This window comes from Triticum aestivum, chromosome 6B, assembly GCF_018294505.1.
Source record: "Triticum aestivum cultivar Chinese Spring chromosome 6B, IWGSC CS RefSeq v2.1, whole genome shotgun sequence".
In the NCBI taxonomy this organism is placed as follows: Eukaryota; Viridiplantae; Streptophyta; class Magnoliopsida; order Poales; family Poaceae; genus Triticum; species Triticum aestivum.
Genome location: NC_057810.1, coordinates 418,037,816 through 418,038,765, shown reverse-complemented (window position 1 = coordinate 418,038,765; position 950 = coordinate 418,037,816).

Sequence of the window (950 nt, the reverse complement as noted above, 5' to 3'; positions counted from 1 at the left end):
ATCAGGATGATCAAAGGGGGGGGGGGTGGCCTGGTTGCTCAGACAAGAAGGAGGGTCGTCATCGACGTAGTCGATCACAGTGGCATCGACAGCCGTCACGGGGTCTACCGAAGAGAAGAGGGGGGAGAAAACAGTAAATACATAGTAAGCAAGAGCATAACAGGACGACGAGCAGAGATAGACATGTTCTAACGCAGCGCTAGGCGATACTGGCGAAGGGGAAAACATCCGGGAAGGTTTTCCCGGTCCCGGACGTTTGTTAGACAGATGAACCGGAGGGGAAAGTTTGCATGCTCGCTATGCTAGGGACGTGTGGCGGACGAACAGAACGCGTGTTCGGATTCGTCTCGAAATTCTGAGCAACTTTCATGTATAGAACTTTTTAATCCGAGCTACGGTTTAATTTCTATTAATTTTCAAAGTTTTATTAATATTCTGAAATTAATTTTAATTCGAAAATAAAAACTAAAATGCTACGGGTACCCAGCTCTGCATACACATAAGTGTACCAGAGGCTGACAGGTGGGCCAGGGGGTCCCAGTTGACCAGTCAACATTTGACTGGTCAACAGGGGGTGGGGTCCCCCTGTCATGCACTGATTAGCCTAGCCTAACAGTTTAGTTAACTAAACTAGTGATTAGGCTAATTAATCCCGGCTTAATTAAGCTAATTAACTATTTAATTAATTAACTAACTAATTAATTTATTTCTATATTATTTTTAAAGGCCAGGGCAACAGGGGCCCGCTGGCAGTGGCATTAAGCCAGCGGAGTGGGGCGGGTCAACGGGCAGGCGCGCCCATGACTGAAGCCACCAGGGGCGCCGGCCATGACAACGGCCGGAGGGGCCACAGCCAAGGTGAGGTCGGCCGGGCTGCGAGCGGCGCCGGCGAGGCGACCGAGCGGCTGGCGGGGCGCCGGCCGGAGCGGCGAGGGGGCTGGCAGGGCGTG